The sequence below is a fragment of the Rhipicephalus microplus genome, chromosome 8 (assembly GCF_043290135.1).
Source record: "Rhipicephalus microplus isolate Deutch F79 chromosome 8, USDA_Rmic, whole genome shotgun sequence".
NCBI lineage: Eukaryota > Metazoa > Arthropoda > Arachnida > Ixodida > Ixodidae > Rhipicephalus > Rhipicephalus microplus.
The window spans coordinates 109,636,091-109,660,367 of NC_134707.1; the positions used below are offsets into that span (position 1 = coordinate 109,636,091).

The window sequence follows — 24,277 nt, forward strand, 5'->3', positions numbered from 1 at the left end:
GGGAGATTGGAGAGTGTCCGGCCGAAGGCAGCTATGAGCTTGGAGCTCCACTCCACCCAGGACTGCTGCTTGAAGCCTTCATACCTGTGCCACGCCGCCGCACCTTCCCGAAGATGGTCTACAGCCACGGTCCATTTCTGAGATTCCGTCCAGGCCTCGCGCATTGCTATCACGTTGACGGTTGCCACCCAGCTGTCAGCATCGTTCCGGACCCCATGGAATTCCAGTAGTTCGCAGACGGCTGGTGATTGTGAGGTGGCAGGTGACAACACAGAGATCACCGACGTGAAGCAGTTGAATTGGTGTGAGAGCTCGATGAGAGAAGACCGAAGCTCCCTGCGTTGCTCCGGTGTGCTTGCCTCAAGGTCGTATAAGGCAGCTACACCGAACACTGCGTTAATGTCACACAAAGCTGGAAACATTGTAGGAGCCCGCTCGGCGATCAACGCGGTCAGTTTGTTAGTCTCGGCGTGGAGTAGCGCGATGATACGCCGCAGTTCCACGGCACTGTGACACGAGGCTTCTGAACCGCTTTGGTTCGCGTCTGTGAAGTACGTGGTCCTAGGAGTACTCACGTTGGTGACACGCACGTCCAAGGAAGCATGAACAGCGTTTCTTGGCGGCTCGTATGTTGGAAGAGTACCGGACAGGGAATGCAGGCCGTGGGAAGCTTGAACAGCATTCCCAAAGGACAAAAGCCCGTGCGTATTACGGTCGCGAAGTGGTAGCATAGTGTCCATTGGGTGATTCCCTGGTACCACAGAGAGGGCATGGACACCGTCCACTGATGGTTCGATGGGCAGCTGAAGCGGCGGCCTCGTTGTTGCCTCCATCGCCAAAGAAGCGTGAACGGCGTTCCTGGATGGAGAAGCCCGCACTGCCGACGAATCACGAAGACACGTACCGGTGGCTTCCTGTAGAGGGTTCACTTGTCGGCTTGCGCTGACGGCAGAATCCATAGCCAAGGACCCGTGGACGGCGTCCCTTGTGAAATGGTACCGGTAACGTGTACTGCAGCCGCTGAGGAGGCCTTGACGCCGTCCCCGAACGGTGGTGGCAGTGGCGGCAGGTGAACAGCTGCCGAGGAGGCCTTGACGCCGTCCTCAAGCGGCGCTTATCGCGGCTGTCCTAGATGACGAAGCCGGGACGTAAGACTTCTTTGTCGGCTGCGCCATTGTCATGTACTAGACAGAGAACAAGAGACAACACCCGATCCTGGGCCAGCTGTTCTTATTCTGCCTTCGTCCTTCTCTTCTTTGCTCTAGCTACCCGCACGCCGAAGCGCCAGCATCTTTCTTGGTCATGACAATAGATTGAAGCTTGCCAGGTTTTGTACAATACTAGATAAAAAGCAATCAGGGATGACTTCACATTAACTCCTGAATCCTAGATTGTCAGCCCATACATGAAAACTCTGCTGCAACACTTTTGAAAGTAATCAACCTTAATTCAAGCAGTTTATAGCTTCAGAAATTGGTTGTCACAAAATTTTGAGAATAAATTGAGTACAAGCATGGTTACAGAAATTTTACGCATACTTTCACCGCTTTATCTAGCATTTAGAACAACCGACTGAGCTTGAAAATGATGCAGGAGGGTATGATGAGAAGAGGGAAAGTGCCTTCATCAGTGCCCATCATGATCTTGTGCACTATCTTTTTTTTTCATTCAAACTTATGATTTAGTTTTAGTGCTATTCCGAACAAATGCGAGCTCATTGCCCCATCCTGGGGTGCAATCCGTAAATATGCAGCTCACGATGCTTAAATCGGCTAATGGGCATGGATTTTTCTTGAATATTTCTGTACTCCAGTTTATGGCATCATTCGTCAAGAGACAACGGAGCAATTTCTGGTAACTTTGAGAATCGTGAATTCCATACCGGATGCTGCGCTATGAATCCTGAATCTCATGTTCTCAGGAGCTTTGACTATCAATTACCAGCTTTTTCTGACTATGCTAAAAAAGTGTCGCAAGGCCTTTTTCAGTAATAATATCATGGCACATTTCAACTCTGACCTCAGTAACCAAACGAATTGGAGCCAATTTCATCTAGATGCTATACATTCCCCTTCTATTACATATCATTTAAATATATATACTCCATGTCACATTTCTGCTTAGTTTCTCAACTACAATAAACTGAAAGTACCAAAATACCCAAATCCATGTTCCTATCACAAAACATACTATAAAACTGAATTCAATCTATAGGTGCAGTCTAAGCAAAGAGGCTGAAAAAAAATAAAACTGTGGGTCCGTCTAATGAAGATGCCAAAAAAACACGAAATGAAGCAAACAAAAAGCGAAATAAAAAATAAACATATAGAGGTACTTATAAAAAAAGCTTATCATAAATTTGTGTTTCTTTAATCACCTGATAAAGTAATACTTAACTACTATAATGTAAGCCCTTGCAAGTGCAAGCATTTTGATCATGCCAAGTGTGCCTACAACAAACAAAAAAGTTCATACTGCGTCAAACATTCCTACGTGAATATAGTAGATCAAATGAAAAGTACAAACAAGTGAGCCTAATAACAAAAGATCAATCACATGACACTTCATATAAATCGCATAGACAATTGAAAAGAAAACAAGTCAGAAAATAACCTGATCACTATAAATAAAGCAATGTGAGTATTTTCTAAAGCTTATAAAATGCAGCTATTAACACAATGTTTGCAATGTAATGTCATTCATCCAACATAGCCCTCAGATTCCTTCTGCATCCTGTCACAGGAACCTAGAAAAATAAGGATAATAATGTATTACAATGAACTAAGACAACAGCAGTTATCAGTCTGACATTTCAGATTGATAGTGCAACAGTGAAATGTCAGTCAGACAATTCAGTCTGACATTTGAACATATTTTAACACAGCGCACGACCACGCGGACACAAAAGAAGATGAGATGCACCTCTGTTATGTTCACGTAGTCGTGTACGTGTTAAAATATGTTCAAGTGCGATCACCAACTGGCCCAGCTTTCAGTCCTTCTGCAGTCTGACATTTCACGGACACGTGGTGTTGCAAATCTTGGCAAACGAGATTCGCTATTGCGCAGTGCATGCATTTCTCTTTCTAGCTCGGAATGCTCAAACTAGGCGAGAGGCCCTTTTAAGTGTTGTCAGAGATAGGATTAGTTGAATGTGGGGTTAAACCCAAATAAACCCAATGTCCGCCCTATTAGCAGTCTGGCTATTAGCTTCTCGTATGATGCCCTTCTGACCCTTGCCGAAAAGAAAGAAAGGAGGGAGCATGTCTATTCAATGGTGGTCACTTAAAGAGGCACTAAACAGCAAACTGTTTTTTGCGTATTAGTAAAGTACGATTTCACAATTCAGAAAAGAGCCCTTTTACCGCAATGCTACACTTGGTAAGTGCGAAAGCGGGAAAAAAAACTGTGGGTGAAGATGTCACCTTGAAACTCCCGCACCAAACACTTTGATGCCATCAATTCCTCAAGGCATCGACCAAGACCTATGTAGCTTCTAATCGCTAAGATTGAACTATATTGTAATATCTGGGTGCCATAGACTTTGCATACGAAGTCTCAGAAAATTCTATGCAGCCAATGTCATGAAAATACGAAAAATACAATGTAGAACATTTTACGTCATGTGCACAGATTAGGGGGCTAAATTTAAAAATGAAACTTTTACCCTAATTTTCTCTGGTAATAATAAACTTATGACAGTTGAACTTATGACAGAGTTCTCAAAGTACAGTTTATGAATCAAAAAGAACTCACTGTTTCTCTTCGGTGTTCCTTTAACTCACCAAGTTCAGCGATAAAAGGAGAGTGGTCTCCAAACAACGCAGGAGGAAAACTGCGTGGTTATGCTAAACCATTGGCGCCTTTGCGCTATCTTAAATTGAAACATTTTTTTTTGAATTCCTATCGTAGACGCAGGTCCAGCACGTATTCGAAAATTTGAATTTTGATACAAACTCATTTTGCCTATATTTACAATGTTGAAGGCCTAAAACTGTGTTTTGATTGCCTACTTTTGGTGCTCAAAACCGGCTTTTCCAGTGCTTATAAATCCAGCCTCTAGTCATCAGGTAGCATGCAATTTTTAGCACATCATTGCTCCTGCAAAGAGACCATGCAAGGCATTTGCAAGTATTCCTCAAATGAGCTCGCTATCGGAGTTTATTGCTACCCAAGTGAACTGGAGCAAAAGATTGTTGGCGTCAAATTGACAGTATTTCCTGACTGCGCACAAAACATGTTCTAGGAAAGCTGTAAAAAAATTCTGAATGAATAAATATCGTGCAAGTTTCAAATGCGCTCTCAGAGAAGATGGCATTTGTAAGAAAGTCAATACCGTATTTACTCGCATAATCCTCGCACATTTTTTGCCGGAAACCTGATGCATAGTTGGGGGGTGCGAGAATTACGCGAACAAAACTTTCCACGAAAACGCAGAGAGCGAAAAAAAAAAACGAAGTGGCCGCAAATCGGGATTCTCACGCCAGCAACTTACAGCACGCTTTACAAAGTACTAATTAGAACTTACCTCAACAATAAAAGCAGAGGTTCCACACAAGGCAAGATTTATTTGAGACATAAAAAGTGGAAGCAAATAGTCGAGCATTAGAATACCATAAGCGAAGCTTGTGGGCGTTGCGGGCGTAGCGGTAGCGGTCAGCGCTCAACAGGAGCCCTCAAAAGGTAAGCGTAGGGTGTCAGTATTGGGCTGATGGCTATTTAACAGAATCGTCCGCAGTTTCCTTCTGAAGAAATAAAGTTTACCATCAATCCCAGTTTTAGGCACACGGCAGGCCCAACGCGTTTTGGTGGCTTTCAGCTGCCGTCACCAACAGCGAACACAAAACTCGTAGGCTCCGAAGGGCCTACCGGCGGCCTTGTTGCCGTTGTTTAGCGTATGATATATCACTTGCAACTTGAAGCAGCCGTGTGGCTTCAGTATCGCCCCGTAACGTTTCAAGATGACCAACACAACATACAAAACACGCCGCAACGCGCACTGGCCACTTTGGCTTGGATTGGATTGAATCACCGTGCAATAGTACGCTTGACGGTTAAGAGATGGCGCCAAATAGGGCGCGCTGGGTTTAATCCTCAACTTTCACATCGTCGCGATGTGGTAGTTGTGTGTGTGTGCGGTGTGTGATGTGTGTGCTGTGATGTGCCGCTCAGGTGAATGTCAGCAAGTTCTGCCACCCGCGGGTGCGGGGATTGTCTCGTCGGGCCTCAGCGACCAACGGGATACCATCAATGTGCGATGTCAGCGCATCGTCGCGATGTGTTGTCTGTGTTGAAATGAGGCCTAACTGGCCGCTCTCGTCGTAGCTGCTCAAACAGCACCAGCGCGGACGCGTAGTAGTACCAGCTGTGGACGAAAGGTGGCGCCCCCCTTCTACACCTTCTACACCATGACAATCTGTTCGTCGTCACACAGTGTGCAGAAATAGCTCGCAGGGAAGGGAGAACGCTGTTGTGCTGCTTCCTCGATGTTGAAAAAGCGTACGATAGCGTGCCGCACGGTCCTCTCTTTGCATGCCTGTCTGACCTTGGACTGCCCCGGCTGCTAATCTCCACTATACAACGGTTGTACAGTGACAATGTAGTGAGTGTGCAGTTGGGTGCCATAACTACTGGCCCAATTCATGTAAATAAGGGTCTGAGGCAGGGCTGCCCACTGTCACCATTGCTGTACATTCTATACGCATCCAGAATAGAGCGGGCCTTGTTGAACTCCAACCTCGGATTCAGCATGCGTTTCAGCACAACTAGTGCTGAAGAGAACTTCCACCTGCCTGGTTTGGCATTTGCAGATGATCTGGTGGTTATGGCAGAGAGTAACCAGGAGTTGCAATCCCTCCTCGACATCTGCCAGACGGAACTCGCGAGTCTTGGACTTCGATTCAACACTAAGAAATCGGCGGTTGTCCGTCTAACTGGAGGGAGTACTGATGCAGCAGCGTTGACTTTAGGAGGAGAACTGCTGGCCACACGCAACGATTACAGATACCTGGGCGTCACCCTGTGTGTGGATGCAGCAAAATATAGTCTACACGAGACTGTGATTCGACAGACTGCGTTGCAGGCTCAACGAATCCTTCGTCGCCGATGCCTATGGGGTTGCAACCGATTTCAGATGATCCGGGACCTGTGGAAGATGGTTCACGTGCCGGGCCTGACGTTTGGAAACGCGGTAGTGTGCATATCGCCAACGACACGGGAGTGGTTGGAGCGTCAGCAGAGAGAGGTCGGCCGTGCAGCGCTCGGTTGCCATTATCGAGTGGCCAACGAGGCGATTCAGGGAGACGTCGGATGGTCCAGCTTTGAAGCTCGGGAAGCCGCCAGCAAGATTGCCTATCGGGGTCGTCTCACGCTCATGCGACGCACTCGATGGGCGCGCCGCGTGTTCGAGTACCTTTCGGCAACATGCTTGAGGACTGACTGGACACGACGACTCTACCAGCTGGAGAAGAAGTATGGCTTCTTTGCAGAAGCCAGTCCTATTGAAACAGCAGCCAAGTGGACGGTTGAGGTCCGCATGCGAGTCAGAGAAGCAGAAGAAACCCGATGGCGAGAAGCTATGGAGGCGAAGTCCACTCTCGAGTGCTACAGGAAACACCAGGACAGCATCTGTGGGTCGCGCCTCTATGACAATAGCATTGGCAGCAGCCTCCTGTTCGAGGCGAGAGCTGGGGCTCTTCGCACTCTGGAGTACCGCAGAAAGTTTGATGCCACTGTGGTCAGCAACCTGTGCAGAGTTTGCGGCGTAGCGAGTGAGACACAGGAGCATCTCGTCCTTCACTGCAGGAGTCTCCCAACTTCTCAGGTGGAGGGTGCAACCCTCCCACAGGCGCTCGGGTTTCAAAGGCTTGATGAAGATGGAAGCAGCGACAATGGGGGGGGACGGTACGCGGTCGCAGCCACGAAAAGGCGGCTTACTGAGTGGTGGGCAACTATACGGCGGACTTAGGACCTAGACCACTGTGTGCGCGTCTCTTGCCTGTGTCGTTCAAGAGTGTGGATCCTTTTCTTGGTCCTTTCTTTTTTCTCTGTGCTTTTTGTTTTTCTTTTCCCACTTTTCTTTTTGAGGCCAGGACACTGAGTGTGTTCCCCCGTTGCAAAGGGGCCGGCCGCCATCACATCATCATCATCATGGGTGCGATGGCGAAGAGGGCGAAGAGGAAAGAGCGGGAGGAACCAATGGTACAGTGTGAGAAGTGTCGGAGATGGGCTTACCTAGATGAGACGAGCTTTCCATCAATGGAAGCAGCAGATGCCGCAGAGTTTGTATGCAACCTCTGCAGCACGATAGAAGTGCTTCAGGCAAGGATGCGTGCTTCGGAGACTGAGATTGACACACTTCGAGGAGTGATCTTGGCGGTAAAGGAGCAATTGCGAGAACCGCTGAGAGCTGCCGAGCACAGCTGTCCTTCCCGGCCGGTACTGACTGCATCCACAGCAGCGCAGACGCATTCGGTGGATGTCCTGCAGGAAAGGGATCAAGCGGTGGTGGAGTCGGAGGGTGGCCGGCCACTGCAGTCGGGGCAGGAGCAGTTGAGCTGTGCGGTCGTTGAGTTGAGCTATGCGGTCGTTGGTGAACAGAGCGGCGAGGGTGCGCAGCGGGGTGGCGGCAGCTCCTCTCATACCACCGGCGAGGCGCAGGGTCTTCCCGAACGGACCCACGAGACGGGTGGCGTCGGCGAGACAATGAATCTGAAGCACGGGACTGCTGCTGGACTCGACGGGAGCAAAGCTGACGACCAGTCTCTCACAAACGCTCAAAATAATGAACAAAGACCGGGAAAGTGGAAGAAAAACAAAAAGGCTGCTTGCCGCTACACACCCGAGGTCCTAGTCGTTGGTGATGGCAATGCTCCAAGAATCGCGGGTGAGCTCCGAAGAATCTGGGGCAACAGTGTGCTCGTGAGGCAGGTCTCGGAGCGCAGGATGACGGCGGACAAACTGCAGCACCTGCTTCAGAGCCGCAGTGAAGGGGAAGGCCACAGCGCACAGCTGGTGGTCGTGCACGTAGGGGTCCACGATGTTCTCAAAGGAGTGCAACATGGAGATATTGCCCAGAACATCCGGCAGGCGGTGACACCGTATGCGAAGAGGCTGGTCATCTGCTCCGTCCCTGAAGTTAACACGAGAGGCAAGGCAACGCAGGCAAGAGCAATGCTCCTAAACGCAGAGCTAAGGAAGATGAGTGGAGCCGTAAAGGCAAAGTTTGTCGACCTCTCTAGGATGCTGGCAGGAGAAGGACGACTAGCCCAGGACGGCATTCACTACCTGGCACATACAACACGTGAAGTTGCGACCCAGCTGGTCCAGGAGACACGAAATTTTTTAGGACTACGCGAGCCTCACAGGAACAGGGGCAAGCCAACTCGCAGACCACCTCCAAATATAGGATCGAGAGTCCCCATGCCCGCCCTGGAGATACACTCCCCATCCCCGGAACCACCCAAGACCACAAGCGTGATCACCCACCAGGGGGAAATCAGGGCCGATGTACGGACCACCCCAGGGCAAACCCTCCGCGAACACACCCAGCCGGTTTACGCAGCAAACATGGCACAGCTAGCACCTTTGAGCACACCCCGTCCACCGGGGACGAGTTTGGCTCCGCCAACATGGGGGCCACATCTGGGCACTGCACACCCTACGAAGACCCCGTGGCAAGCATTCAGGCTCAGCGCAAGCCCCGAGCTGTATCAAATGGTTGGGGAAATGGTCCGCCAGCAAATGATGCGCCAAATAATAATGCCGAGTCAAACCACCCAATGATTCTGAAGAGCCGTCGAAGACACCACCACCGCAAACGCACAACCACCAATGTAAACGTTGGTTTTCTCAATCTTCATGGGGCGAGAAAGGCAGCTAAGTGGGCTGAGCTGTATAAGACGCTGAATAGCGAAAAGATCGCTCTGTATGGTGTGGTGGAAACTCACCTACGAGAGTTGGAAGAGCCACCAGTTGACCCCGAATGGCAGTGGGTGGGCTGCAATCGTACAGGGGATTGCCGCAAAGGAGGCGGCGCTGGTGTGCTGTGGCGCAGCAATACAGCCTGGATGCCAATGAAGGGTCCCTGTGCCGAGCACATTTGGGTTTCTGGGACTATTCTTGGTGAGCCAGTTCTCTTTGGTGTGGTGTATTTAACGGTGGCTAGTGGACCACATGACGGTAACGACAAAGTCCTACAGTGTATCATTGAAGATGTGAAACGGTGGGGTGCAGACCGCGAGGTGTTGTTGATGGGAGACTTTAACGGACACATCCCGGCCACTGACGGGTACTTGGATTACAATGGGAAGCTGTTGTTGCAATGTGCGGAGCAGCTCTCTTTGGAAATCGTTAACCTTCGCACTGACTGTGAGGGATGCTTCACATGGTGCGCTCGTACCAGCCGCTCTACCATAGACTATGCTCTGGTGACTGCAAAACTGGCCGCTCGCATAGCACAAGTGCATATTGATGAAGAGGGCCAGTTCAGCCTTGGAAGTGACCATAATCGCATACGGCTGTTGTTCTCTAAGGGCGGCTTTCGAACAGGCTGCATGTCACCTCCACCCAGGCGTGGCATGTACTTGCCGAGCAAGTCCGTGGAGAGGGTCGCCAAGGATTTTGAAAGTAGTCCTCAACGGCGGGAATCCCGCTCGTACAGTGAGTTCATGCGCGCACTGGACGCTGTCATGCGTACCCAGATGGTCCAGGAGAGGCCGGGACGCAGGCCACAGAACCCATGGTGGGACAAAGAAGTGGAGGTGGCGTGGAAGGAGCGCCGCCAAGCAAATCGGGAACATCGAAGATTTGTCAAAGGCCTTGACACTGAGGTATGTGCAGAGAAGTGGGCTGTGTATCTGGACCGTAAACACAAGGTACAGACCCTGATTCAGTGCAAGATAGCAGACTACAACCTTAGGCTGATCCAGTCCATCAGACAGGAAGGAAGATCTGCAGCACACAAATTTTGGACATACATTAGGTCCTTGGACAGAGCCGCCCCCCCGCCACCTCCTCTCATAGATGCGGCAACGGGGCAACCAGTCGGAGAGCCCTGTGAATACATTGCACAGCACTTCTCCCGGATTTTCGGGACCTCAGACTTGAATACAGACACCACCCTTAGTAAAGAGGAGGCAATCAGTCCTAATACCGAACGCCCCCCAAGCCAAACAGAACCACCCTGGGCCCTCTCAAGGTTCACAGTTGAACGGGCGTTGAAGCGGATTAGGGCTGGAACGGCCACTGGTCTGGACGGCATGCCAGCGCGCGTACTAAAGTGCTTGGGAGAAGACTCGAGGGAACAGCTCGCAGAGATCCTCACGGCCATCATCGAAGGCGAGCCCATCCCTAAAGAATGGCATGAAGGGAAGGTGATTCTTATCCCCAAAAGGGGCGGAGATGCGAGGAACATAGAGGACTACAGACCAATAACGGTCACCAGTGTTATGTATCGCTTGTTCGCGGGGGTCATCAAAGCATGGATGAGTGGCTGGGCGGAAACCAAGGGACTACTGACCGAGCTTCAGAATGGCTTCAGGCCAGGCAGACGTCTGGATGACAATCTGTTCGTCGTCACACAGTGTGCAGAAATAGCTCGCAGGGAAGGGAGAACGCTGTTGTGCTGCTTCCTCGATGTTGAAAAAGCGTACGATAGCGTGCCGCACGGTCCTCTCTTTGCATGCCTGTCTGACCTTGGACTGCCCCGGCTGCTGATCTCCACTATACAACGGTTGTACAGTGACAATGTAGTGAGTGTGCAGTTGGGTGCCATAACTACTGGCCCAATTCATGTAAATAAGGGTCTGAGGCAGGGCTGCCCACTGTCACCATTGCTGTACATTCTATACGCATCCAGAATAGAGCGGGCCTTGTTGAACTCCAACCTCGGATTCAGCATGCGTTTCAGCACAACTAGTGCTGAAGAGAACTTCCACCTGCCTGGTTTGGCATTTGCAGATGATCTGGTGGTTATGGCAGAGAGTAACCAGGAGTTGCAATCCCTCCTCGACATCTGCCAGACGGAACTCGCGAGTCTTGGACTTCGATTCAACACTAAGAAATCGGCGGTTGTCCGTCTAACTGGAGGGAGTACTGATGCAGCAGCGTTGACTTTAGGAGGAGAACTGCTGGCCACACGCAACGATTACAGATACCTGGGCGTCACCCTGTGTGTGGATGCAGCAAAATATAGTCTACACGAGACTGTGATTCGACAGACTGCGTTGCAGGCTCAACGAATCCTTCGTCGCCGATGCCTATGGGGTTGCAACCGATTTCAGATGATCCGGGACCTGTGGAAGATGGTTCACGTGCCGGGCCTGACGTTTGGAAACGCGGTAGTGTGCATATCGCCAACGACACGGGAGTGGTTGGAGCGTCAGCAGAGAGAGGTCGGCCGTGCAGCGCTCGGTTGCCATTATCGAGTGGCCAACGAGGCGATTCAGGGAGACGTCGGATGGTCCAGCTTTGAAGCTCGGGAAGCCGCCAGCAAGATTGCCTATCGGGGTCGTCTCACGCTCATGCGACGCACTCGATGGGCGCGCCGCGTGTTCGAGTACCTTTCGGCAACATGCTTGAGGACTGACTGGACACGACGACTCTACCAGCTGGAGAAGAAGTATGGCTTCTTTGCAGAAGCCAGTCCTATTGAAACAGCAGCCAAGTGGACGGTCGAGGTCCGCATGCGAGTCAGAGAAGCAGAAGAAACCCGATGGCGAGAAGCTATGGAGGCGAAGTCCACTCTCGAGTGCTACAGGAAACACCAGGACAGCATCTGTGGGTCGCGCCTCTATGACAATAGCATTGGCAGCAGCCTCCTGTTCGAGGCGAGAGCTGGGGCTCTTCGCACTCTGGAGTACCGCAGAAAGTTTGATGCCACTGTGGTCAGCAACCTGTGCAGAGTTTGCGGCGTAGCGAGTGAGACACAGGAGCATCTCGTCCTTCACTGCAGGAGTCTCCCAACTTCTCAGGTGGAGGGTGCAACCCTCCCACAGGCGCTCGGGTTTCAAAGGCTTGATGAAGATGGAAGCAGCGACAATGGGGGGGGACGGTACGCGGTCGCAGCCACGAAAAGGCGGCTTACTGAGTGGTGGGCAACTATACGGCGGACTTAGGACCTAGACCACTGTGTGCGCGTCTCTTGCCTGTGTCGTTCAAGAGTGTGGATCCTTTTCTTGGTCCTTTCTTTTTTCTCTGTGCTTTTTGTTTTTCTTTTTCCCACTTTTCTTTTTGAGGCCAGGACACTGAGTGTGTTCCCCCGTTGCAAAGGGGCCGGCCGCCATCACATCATCATCATCATCATCATCGGTAGAGGTCGGACGTGTTTTTGGAGAGCTCCGGAATGACAGCTACAGATAAGTGTTTTTGCATGTTTCCAGCTTGCCTCTGTATGTAGCGTTATGAGAACGTAAGGCGCTAGCGTAAAGCTTGATTAGGTCTAGTACGGTGTACGTTTTTTTTTTTGTATTTTGTACTGTGTCTTTTTTTTCGCCAGCCACCACGTGGCTGAGGCCTGCGCGTAGACCGACCACGTGCATGCGCAGGTGCTGTGAAGTGTAGCGTATTTATTTATTATTGTGGTTCTTTTTGGCTTAGACCAGTGTATTTTAGTGCAGTTTTCTAACACGTGGGCATCGGTAAACTGAGCTAGCCATGGTCAAAAAGACCGTAAAGTGTTCAGAGTGCGGGATAGGGTGGAAGGTGGAAATTAGTGCGGAGGAGAAAGCAGAAGATGACGCCAAGTGTAGACAGTGCGAGTTCGAGGAGAAAATGAAAAATATGATGGCGGTCCAGAGTGGGCTCATGGAGAAAATCGCAGAGCTGGAGAAAGCATTGGCGAAGGAGCGAGAGAAAACGTCAGCCATGGAAGAAAGGCTCCGGGCAGCCGAGAAGGGCCTATCGAAGGTCGTGAAAGGGAACGAAGACGCAGGTGACGGCGGAAGCATTATGGCGACGACCCCCCGTGCGGGAGAGATGAAGGAAACAGGCATGACAAAGGCAGATACATTGGCCACAGGGCCCAGCTACCGGGAAGTAGTTTTGAGGGAGGGAGGGAGCAAACCAGCAGCCGTGACTCACGCTAGTCACCTAGTCAGCAGCCAGGTGCAGGTTTCAGAAGGAATGTCTGAACAGGTCATCATCGCCGGTGACTCAAATTTAGTCCGATGCGCAGCGGCAATCAAAGAAAGGGTGAAAGGCGACAAGAGAGTTGCGATAGGGACGTTCCCAGGACAAACGCTGGGGACAGTAATGAGTCAAGCGGGTGAACAACTCGCAGCTAAAGCTAACAATCGTAACCTCGTTGTAATTGCGGGAGGGTTAAATGACGTCCTGAAAAAAGAATCGTCAGGACTAGCGACGACCTTGGCGAAAGGGGTGGATGGCATGCGCACCGTGTCCCCCCAGGTGCAAATTGTAGTATGCACAGTACCGGAAGTACCAGTACGCAACGTCAACCTGCAAAGAGCGGTTGTCGACGCAAACAAAGAGATATGGCGAATTAGTCGAGAGAAGGGTTTCGAGGTAGTGGATTTAAACAGGGAAGTGCACAGGTGGGGTGGATTCCAAAGAGACAAGATTCATTTCGATAAGAGGCTTGGACACGAGGTGGGCTGGCGACTGGCAGGACGCGCAGTAGCTTTTTTGGGGGGCTCACGGGCCCTTCGGAGTCCTGGGTAGCTCGTAACAGGGAAAACAACCAGGAGGACGCTTTGACAGGTAGAACTGCGAAAAACCAGAAAAAAGGTAAAAGAAAAAGGAAAAAGGCGCGTGTTGCAATTAGTTACATAAACATGCAGGGTGGCAGAAAGGAGGCAAAATGGTTAGAGATTGAGGAGCAGTTAAACAAAGAACAGATAGGCGTGTATGCGGTTACAGAAACACACCTTAGAGACTTGGAAGAGCCACCACATATTAAAAATTATGTTTGGGAAGGGTGTAACAGGACCATATCGGAAAGGAAAGGTGGGGGTGTAGGAATGCTAATTCACCGCGGAGCCAAATGGGTTAGAGTGAAACAGACGTGTTCAGAGCACCTCTGGGTTCTGGGCACAGTAGGTGGAAAGGAAACGTGGCTAGGGGTAGCCTACTTGTGGACGGGAAATAACTGCAGAGAAAAGAATCAGGAGATAGTGGATTGCATGAGTGCGGATATTAAAGAATTTGGTAATGGGGCCGAAATCATCCTTCTAGGGGACATGAATGCCCACATACATGACCTTGACGGATATTCAGACACCAATGGGAAGTTATTACTAGACCTTTGCGAGCAACATAGTCTGGAGATAGTTAACACGGGGCCTAAATGTGACGGCCAGATCACATGGGAAGTCGGAAACAAGCAATCAAGTATTGATTATTGTCTCATGACTGAAGGAATTTACCACAAACTGACAGAAATGAGGATAGACGAGGAAGGCATTAACAGCTTGGGGTAGTGATCATAAACGAATAACATTACAAATGGGATACGAAACTGAAAATATGAGCATGGAATCAAAGTCTGGCAGCTCGTATTTAAATGACAAACAAATAATAAATATAGCCGCAAAAGTCGAGGAAGAAGTAGGCGAAATACCAGGCAAGGACTGGGAGTATAGTGAGCTGTTACATCTAATGACGAAGGAGATAGGGAAAGAGAAGAAAACTGTTTGCTGGAAAGGAAAAAGGAAGCCAAAAAGTTGGTGGAACAAGGAAATCCGGGAGGCGATCGAGAAGCGACGCGAAGCATCACGGGAGCATAGAATGGCAAAAAAGGAGAAGCGGCCGCAGGACGAAGTAAAAAAAATATGGGAAATATATTTAGAGAAAAAATCCCTTGTACAGAAATTGGTAGAGGCAAAAATTAAAGGTGAAAGTGAACGCTGGATGACAGAGATACACGAAAAAAAGGAGGCCGCGCCTAGGATTTTTTGGAGCCACATAAAGGCGCTAGGTAGGAAGTCTGTCACAACGCAAGAACATATTCTAGATGAAGGAGGAAATCAATTGGAAGGGTACGAAGCGCTAGGTTACATCCAAAAGGTAACAGCCGATTCGTTTCAAAAGAGCGTCCAGGGGATCTCCCCGGTGAGTAAAAGTGTGGCGGAGAAAGCAACAGAGGAAGAGCTAGTACTTGATAATTTCAACTGGAAAAAGGCCGAAGGAAAAATTCCAAAGCGCACTGCCGCGGGTTTAGATGGGATTCCCGTTAGCCTCATTAACGAACTAGGACATAACACTAAAGAAGCATTGTTAAAAGCAGTAGAAAAAAGTTTAAAGGACGGACAAATACCGGACAGTTGGCGACAAAGTAGAATGAACTTAATCTATAAAGGCAAGGGAGAAAAGGACAAGATTCGCTCGTATAGACCACTAACCATTACATCGGTACTATACAGGTTGGCGATGCAAGCAGTAAAAATGAAAATAGAAACATGGGCCGAACATAACGATATTTTGGGAGAACTTCAGAACGGATTTCGAGTCGACAGGCGGTTAGACGATAACCTGTTTGTTCTCACTCAGTGTATAGAAATATCTAAAATAGAGAATAGGCCCTTGTACGTGGCTTTTCTAGACATCACTGGGGCATACGACAACGTTAATCAGGAAATTTTGTGGAATATATTGAAAGGAATGGGCATGGGCGACGACTGTATACAGCTTTTGAGGGAGATATACTGAGAAAATACAGTTTGCATAGAGTGGGAAGGAATGCGTAGCAAAGAGAACGTTGAGGTTAGCAGGGGTCTGAGACAGGGATGTCCTTTGTCCCCGCTGTTATTCATGCTGTACATGGTGAGTATGGAAAAAGCGCTAGAAGGTAGCAACATTGGTTTTAATCTGTCACACAAACAGGGCGGCATGATGATTGAGCAGAAGCTTCCAGGTTTATTTTATGCGGACGATATCGTCTTATTTGCGGACAGTCGAGATGATATACAGCAGCTGGCGAATATATGCGGAAGGGAAGGTGAAGCTCTTGGACTAGGATTCAGTGTAACGAAGTGTGGATTGATGGTATTCAATGATCCCTGTGATCAGACGGTGTCCATACAAGGCCAAGAAATACCGAGGGTAAGTGAATACAAGTACCTTGGAGTATGGGTAAATGAGAGTGATAGATACATGGAGGTACAGGAAAAAGCCTCGGCAGCAAAAGGAAAGAGGAATGCGGCAATAATGAAGCACAGAGCGTTGTGGGGATACAATAGGTATGAGGTGCTTCGAGGTCTGTGGAAGGGTGTAATGGTTCCAGGGCTTACTTTTGGGAACTCAGTGGTGTGCATGAGGGCAGAGGTGCAATCGGGAATGGATGTAAATCAAAGGACTGTGGGACGCCTTGCGTTGGGTGCTCACGGGAAGACGACAAACGAGGCTGTAAAGGGCGATATGGGGTGGGCAGGTTTTGAGGCGAGGGAAGCGCAGAGCAAAATAAGGTTCGAAGAAAGGCTAAGAAATATGAAGGAGAGTAGATGGGCAGAGAAGGTGTTCCGTTATTTGTATAGGAAGAGCGTGGACACACAGTGGAGAAAAAGAACTAGAAGACTCACTAGTAAATATAGGGCTGGTATTGTAAGCCATATGTCAACAAAGAGCGTTAAGGGAAAAGTCAGGGAGGCGGAGAGGATTTACTGGATGGCAGCTATGGAGAAAAAAACCGGCTTTGAGTAACTACCGAAAGGGCAAAAATGAAATAAGGAGGGAGGCATTTTATGATAATTCAAGGGGAAGCGCTTTACTGTTTGAAGCGAGATCGGGTTGCCTTAGAACGCGTAGTTATAAAGCAAGATTCAGTAAAGAAGAAGAACAATGCACATGCTGCGGGAAAGATAAGGAAACGGCGGAGTATGTTCTGATTGAATGTGGAGATATCCACCCAGGTGTACGTTTGGGCACGAGCCTACAGGAAGCCTTGGGTTTTAGGGACAACAATGGAAAGCTGAACACACCCGCGATTGAAATAAGTAAGAGACGGTTAGAGTATTGGTGGCAGAAAATTAGAGAGAAAGGACAAAAATAAATATTGGAAAAATAAAATATGGACAGTGTGCCGTAAATGGCAGAGAACTTAAGCTGAAAATTTACCTTTTTTTCCATTAAGATAGAATTTATCGAAGTAGAGGCATTAGGCCAACATAAAAAAAGAAGAAAGGTTTTTTTTTTTGTCGAGCCTGGTGGCATACTTGTCACCACCCCGTTATAAAGGGGACGCTCATAGCATCCATCCATCCATCCATCATCATCAGTGGCTGGAACGAGCAGACGACATTATTGCGGCAGTTTTCGGGGGTGCGATAATTACTCAAGGAAAAAATTTTTTCGTATTTTTCTTAGGCGATGTGTGGGGTGCGAGAATTATGCGAGTGCGAGGATTATGCGAGTAAATACGGTAATAGAAGAAAACTGGAATTATTTAAGCTATTACAAGATAGTTGTAGAATCAATAGCCAAAGCACAAAGAAAAGATGCCAATATTGTGTGATGCTGTAGGCACCTGCATGTGTTCTTGAGAAGCAGGACACACTGCTCACCTTCCAAGCAGTAAGAAAACAAAACATTTCAGCCACACATATCTTTCCTAAAACCGAGCACAAGCCACTTTTGCTAAGCTGCACATAATATACTTTCTTTATATACACCCATACAGATTTCCAATTCAGATGTAGCAGTATGAAATAGTGCTCATTCATGAGAACAAACATACTTCCTTGAGCATGTAACATCCAGCCAATACAACTGCTTAGATAAGAACATTGTAAGGGAATGGGATCAAATGCAGCCACTTCATTTTACTGCCTGCTCAAAAATACTGTAGTGGCAATGCTACTATTCCTCTAAAGCTTCCTAGAAAACATAGCTTTAGCTAGAACATGTCTAAAGAAAAAGTCAAATGCGCCATTACAAACAAAAATAGAAGAAGAAGAAATTAGATACTTGTCAGATAATACAAAATGAATCCAGCAGAAAATCAGACCAAGGAAAGCATCAAAATGATGATTTTTTTTTAAGTAATGCGATGACATTAGTTGAAATGAAGTACAGTGGACAAAAAGAACGCCAGGTCTACACGAGATGCGCAGCACAGTCACAGCAAAAGCTGGAAGAGTGGCCTTTCAGAGCCTTTGAGGGGCAAAGCTCCTAAAGGCGTGGGTCTGTCCATCCTTTGTATGTATGTATGTACGTAACCGCCTAAAATTCCAGCTTTGCCAACTGCCCACAACTTCGTCCTTGGAAACATCCCATTATGTCCTATCACCAATCCACCACTTCACCAACCATAAAGCTATTACAACGAAGGAGGAATGGAAGCAATGTACAGCTACCACTTACGAATAATTAAATTTCTTGTAAAATATATACAGTGTCACGTCTCTGATGATGTAGTGGGCAATATTCGCGGATGGTTCACGGTTTAGCGATGAAACCCTCCAGCACTTCACTCCACTCATCATCACTGACTTCGTGGATATGCTGCGATTTTTTATTAAACACTCCTTGGGTAGTTGTTACAAGCACACTTGTAGGTACTCTCTACAACAGTATACATCATGATTTTTGTGTTGTAGGGAGACATTCACTAGGCCATTTTTCGTCATTCTTCGATAAAGCATGACACTCGGTAGACTCTTGCAAGGAATATTGTGCGAATTTATTATGGTGTGGCTGACAATGATAAAGAATTCTGCCCGTAGCTTTTGTAATAGGTTGGAGCATTCAACGACCATTCGTTATGCAATTCGCTTTGTGTGACGCCTGGTTGTTTCTTGGCTATTCTGAAACAGCTTTATTACTCCCATTAATGCGATTCCTTTCCCTACATCAAGTCTGCCTAAGGCCAGTTTGCTAAGGAGTTTCAAGCAAGTGAAATGCCAAAAGAAATCAAAGCTTCATTTACACCAAGAATTTCTTTGAAGCATTCGTAATAAAACGAAGTACATGAGTACTTTGCTCGAGTTGTCAAAGAGCTTAAAGCAAATTAATAATTAAAATACAGCTCAAAGAGATGAGCAAATCCACTGAGGCCTAGAGCAATATAAGAAATAAATGACTACTAAATAATATAGGACTCATGCAATACAAGAAAACCGACAAATGTTATAAATGGTTTGCATGTGATGTCACGGACATAGCTTCTGAGAGGAACTAGAAATGCATGTGGGCGTACTTCAACAAAGCAGTTTCAGTGGGGTCAGTGCAAGTAAAACAAGGTGAATTTAAACTGAAAAAGTCGCATGATAATATTATAAACCAACTAACGTTGCCACAGAAAACCTCGCGAACCTGATATGCCAAGGATTTGGGCTATAACTGAAAGGGCCAGTAGCCACGTATTTTCACGAAAACGTCACGTCTCGCAAGAACGAATCAGAACAATTATGTCCCAGAGGGGCCCAATTTGTTCATTTATGTGAAAAACCGTCCTAAGTTGTAGTGTTTTTTCTTACTACCACAGCCAAACAGGGAGCAACAGCTAAGTACCGTCACTGTGTCGTTTGCAAAACCTCCTCGAGAGGATGCTCTCAATTACGCTTGGTGGCGCGACAGTATGTGCACAGCAAATGCATGCATGCGTGCAGGCGTGCGACATATGATACTGAACGTAACATGAATAACTTGATTTGTTTCAAAGCCAAAAACGCTAGGCCTGCACCAAAGGTGCAGCACAGTCACATCCGAAGCTAGAAGAGTGGCCTTTCAGAGCCTTTTCTAAACATTCATTGGGTAACTGCTGCAAGCACACTTGCTTGATACCCACTACAGCATTAATAATAGAAATTTTTGGGTAGTAGGCTGGCATTCGCTATGTTATTTTTCGTAATTCTTCTGAGAAGCGTGGTATCCGCTAAACACTTGCAAGGAATTTTGTGCCAATTGTTCATGCAGTGACTGACGGGATGAAGAATTATGCCTGATGTGGGTATGCACCACAGTTAATAGGTGAAATGGACACTAAGGTCAAATAACAATTTACATCAGAGTAAAAGCTCAATGTATGACAGCATCTAAAAATGACAACATTATCAACAACAGTGCCCTGCTTACCGACAATTAAGGTAAATGCACAAGAACACAAGCACTGCAGTAGGACATTTTCAAAATGATCCCAATGACATCAGACAGACCGCCTACAATTAATCACTAGTAACTGATCTAACCGCACTAAATAAAGAACCTTCCGTGCATCAAGAGACACAATAAAATGCTGCTTATGCATTTCTGTTTGATTCTTGGAAAAAAGAAGCGCCGCATGTTACTATGGGGAATGTCACGAGTGGTTCGAAAATTCAATTTTTGCGCTGTTACATGAGACAGGTGGTGCCATGTAGTGGGGCGCAGCTGAAACAAAAGCGTCTGCAATCTTGAAGCCAATGGCGGGAAATTGATCAATGGTCATTGTTGCTGCTGTGGCTCCCGCTGCTTTCGGTCTGCTGCTACTAGCACAGTAAAGCCAGGCAACGATGTGCACGGCAACAGTGACGTCAGACGGTCCGGTCGGTTCGCTTCTTGAGGCGGGTAATTTGAAATGCGTTAACCCGATGTGGAGCACTAAAACATGATTTTATTTCAAAATAGGCCCTTCCTTGGCACAAAAGTAGAAACACGAGGTTTCTAGACTGCCATTTCAACAATCAACGTCGACTTAATAGTTGGCCTTAGTGTCTATTGGACAAAGCTTTTGTAATAGGTTGCAGCATTGGGCGACCCACTCTTTACACATTTAGATTGTGCAACGACTGGTTGTTCTTTTGCTGTTTTACAACGCTTTATAAGTCATATTAAAGCGATTGCTTTCCCGACATCAAGCCTGCCTAAGCCAAGCTTGCCAACAAGTCCCAAGACCTGGCGTGGTTTAGTGGTAGAATACACAGTGTACACGTGATGTCACTTCCGCCGCTGTCGCAATCTCCCGCCATTCCCGGGTACCTACAGCAGTTTGCGTGCTTCAGCGCGGTTTGTTGAGGGCTCGTCATCTGTTGCCGTGCACGATGTTTGAAGAGAAGCCGTGCGGTTTTTTGTTTGTGATGCTTTAACGAGCTCATCGGGTCAGGAAGGCCTCGCTTGTTCACTCGATACAAGACCGGAAAATCGAAACGGGTGACACATACACAAGCCTCCGCGTACACCGGCTGCCCGTCACGATCTACGAGGGCCCATTATATCGCTTTCACTACAAATTGCATGGTCTAAGAACAAGTAAAAGCTCAAAGTCTCTCGAGCCGCAATTTTAAAAGTGGATGAGCGAAGCGCACAGCTCCCATCGAAAATGAGTAATCGTGCAGAGCTAGGCAAGTTCACAGGATATATATTATTAATACCAATTTTAATATGTAGCTACGACCCACACCACCAAAGTAGCAATGCGGCTCCCCAAGTGTTTTAAACAGTGATGTTGAGCGTCTTTCATTGGAATTCATGGAAACAGCCAAGGAATATATTATGCAAGGTAGAGACTTCGCGTGATGCGTGCTGCGCTGATACCAGTCACTTTTTTTATTTCGCGTATGTTATGACTCATTTTTTACCTTGTATATTACTTTTGTTGTTGTGCGCTAATGTACAATATTGTCCCTGAAAATGATGCAGACCGTGTTAGGGAATCAATAGACCAATTTTTAAAAAACCTGACCCCCCCAACTTGAACCGATCGCCTATACTTCAAATCGCGAGTGAACGAATATTGTTTTACACCTATTTTCACACTTTGTTTGAATGCAATACCCGAATTCCCGTGATTGCCTTCACCATTTTAACCGCCTCCCTGACACGCTGATTGTAAACGCAGCAGTCGCGGACAAGTTTGTATATACAGTACCTATCTCTGTTTGCAGGTACGTGCTTGGATCCAGCACTTACCCGTAATGAAGTTGCACCTGAAGACGCAAATATCATCGGTTCTTCAAGTCGTTTTTCTTAATCTGTGCCAGCCAAACAAGCCGGTGCTTTTCGGAAAATCGCAGGGTGCGTTTTCAATTTTAGGCAAAGAGAACACCCTGATGCTCTGCTCGGTCTTCGTGGACTGGTATATCAACTTGCCTCACTAGCAGCTGATAATTGCTCCAACTTGCATCGTTAGGCAAAACTGAACGGGCGCACGCACGAGGAAACAACACGGCAGCGGTCGGCCACGGAGTCAGTAGGTACCCAGGCATGTCGGTGGCGCATTTCGGAAGTGACGAATCGGCGCTGCGTGACGCACGTGCACACTATGTAAACTGGTAGAATACACAGCGGACCCGGGTTTGAGCCCCACTGTGTCATTGGCAATATGTTTTTTTTTGTGTGTGTGATTTCGTGCAATGTGATTACAGTCACCGGCGGCGGCGCACAACTACAGCACCGCGCGTGACCCGAGTTTCGATCTTATAACAGCTTTCGCTGTAAAAACAGCTCGGTGAAATAGCGCCTCGATGGCGTAGCTCTGCGGTGGAACACACGCAGGAGGCCGGGGTACGATTGCAGTTGGAACCCTGGTTCTAAATTCGAATCGATTACAAATATAGGGGGACGCTATGCAAGCTCTCATGACTCCAATTTCAGCCTGCGTTACCACCGCTCAAAATCACCTGCATTAATTTAGAAATTGCAACGCAGCCTGCGTTATCGCTATCCGGTTAAACGCAACAAACTTAAGCGACGTAAAGGACACTAAGGCACAGCAGCTTCACTGCGCAGTAAAGCGCTGTTTCGCGTTTCCGTATTGTTTGCGCCAAAGTAGTTTTATTCTTACATTGCTATGAGCCAACTAGACCCACCACAAGTTTTACTGAAGCTGCACAACAGAGCCTTCGATCGAAAGTATTGCTTGCAACCACGAAACAACAAAACACTCACGAAAGCTGAGGCATACTTCATCCTGAGGTACCGGAACGCACACAAAAACTTGGTGCCGTTGCCAGATAGCGCGCGTGAACCACGTAAAGAAAAGTCGCGAACTGTAGTGTGTCGAACGGCGCGCATTGCAGCGCGCGTGATATGCGTCACAGAACAGCTATATACTACAGAACACCTGTATGCGTGAAGCCACAGAACACCTACCAATACAGTGGTCGACGTAGATACTACCAACGCCTCCTAGATTTCCCGAGCCTGCCGGATTATCGGCGGTCACTTGGGAAGCAGCGGTCGTTGGAACTAGAATGGTGGCGCCACTCAAATAGGGGGTGTCTTCAAATAGGTTTTTACGTTTTTAAAGCTTACAGGCAACAAAAATAACGTAAAAAATTTCAAAAAGGCGCAAACGTAATTACAATTAACCCTGCGTAAGTGACGCTGTCATTCAACAAGCAACTTTTTTAAATACAAAGCATCCTTTGAAATTAGTAGCAAACGCTAAAATTGCCGATCTCAAAAGCCAAATACAAAAACTCTTACTCCTACGTAGGCAGCGCCGCCGTGGATAACTGGCATTTCGCGCTTATCTGGCAGACACAAGGAATCTAGGAGGCGTTGATACTACCTATATAATACTACCCACGGAGGAAAGAAAGGTAAGGAGAGGCCCTGACGTCACTCGTTGTGAAGCCGCCACGGAGGAAGGAAAAGGTAAGGAGAGGCCCTGACGTCACTCGTTGTGAAGCCGCAATGAAGCCGAAAGTCGGCCATATTGAGTAGGCAAATTCTCCTCTCTTGTTTACATATGAATGCGAAGCAGAAGGCGCGACTCCTTCTCCGGCTCGGAAAGCACGTGGGCTGCGCAGCGCGTGTGTCGTGACGATCCAAAACTAATGGAACTGGGCTCATCACTCAGAGCCAGCGGGACACCTTCAGCGAAATCGCTTCGTCCGAGTAATAACAAAGAGTAACAGCTCGCTGACAACGAAGCAACTACGAGAGAACGCGCGCTAGATGCACTGACAACGGCGAGTGCTTTCACGTCATTAATTCAGCAACTGTACAGACAACACGATCGGTCGTGTGCCTTCTACGGTTGCATTCCGCCAAGCGACTGACGCAGCGTCCAGCCACTGTGTCCGTGTTCCGCGTGAAACTCACCTGCGTCAGCATTCTGCGACCGTGGTGACTTTGAGCACGGTGCTAGTGACAGTTGAACGTGGTTGCTGTTACGTTGAGATTACATGCAACGCTGGTGGAGAGTGTACCAAGCGGAACAGAAAAGGTGTTTTAATACGCACATGCAATTTGTTACTGTACACACACAACACGAAACTACGTATGTGCACATGGTCCCCACGGCGTCTTGCTGGGCTCAACAGCGTCGTCCGTTGTCACAAGCAGGAGCACTGCTCAACCGTCACTGACCTGCAAGGCGTTTGTCGTCATTCAGCTTCGT

General features: G+C 48.0%; 1 long non-coding RNA gene across 1 annotated transcript in view; it reads right to left on the bottom strand.

Annotated features, from left to right (window-relative positions):
* Positions 1–23,312, bottom strand: part of LOC142769327 (uncharacterized) — a 38,221-nt gene extending 14,909 nt beyond the window's left edge. The window contains exon 1 of the long non-coding RNA XR_012885777.1: positions 22,819–23,312. This is a non-coding gene — a long non-coding RNA (uncharacterized LOC142769327). The remainder of the gene's footprint in view (positions 1–22,818) is intronic.
* Between the last annotated feature and the right edge of the window lie 965 nt (positions 23,313–24,277).